Raw genomic sequence first — 854 nt, forward strand, 5'->3', positions numbered from 1 at the left:
TCCCAATGCCATCTTTTGCAGAAATAGGAAAAAATAATCCTTACATTCATTTGGAGCTTCAAAGGACCTGCTAATAGGCAAAACTTGGGAAAGCCTATCTTGAGAAGGAGAAACAAAGTTGAAGGCTTCACACTTCCTGATTTTAAAACATATTACAAAGTTATAGTTATCAAAACAGTAGGGCACTAGCATAAATACAGGCATATAGACCAAACAGACTAGAGAGTCTGGAAGTAAACCCTTGCATATATGATTAAATGATCCTTGACAACGTTGTCAAGGTGACACAATGAAGAAAAGATATAGTCAATTCAACGAATGATACTGGGAAAACTGGCTATACACATGCAAAAAAAAAAATGATGCTGGATCCTTACCTTATACCATATAGAAAAATTAACTCAAAATGTATTAAAAACCTCAAATGATAAAACTCCTAGAATAAAATATAGGGGAATACCTTCATGACAATGGACTTGGCAATGATTTCTTCATGACACTGAAAGTACAGGAAACAAACAAAAATAGACAAATGAGACTACATCGAATTTAAAAACTTCTGAGACACCTGGCTGGCTCAATTGGTGGAGCGTACTTTTGATCTTGAGGTTGTAGGTTTAAGCCCCACAATGGGTATAGAAATTACTTAAAAATGAAATCTTAAAAATTTTTAAAACCTTCTGTGCAGCAAAAGGAAATAACAGACTGAAAAGGTAACATACTGAGTGAGAGAAAATATTTTCTTTTTTTTTAAAGATTTTATTTATTTATTTGACAGAGAGAGAGAGATCACAAGTAGGCAGAAAGGCAGGGGGAAGCAGGCTCCCCGCTGAGCAGAGAGCCCAATGTGGGGC

Source organism: Martes martes (genome assembly GCF_963455335.1).
Source record: "Martes martes genome assembly, chromosome: X".
NCBI lineage: Eukaryota > Metazoa > Chordata > Mammalia > Carnivora > Mustelidae > Martes > Martes martes.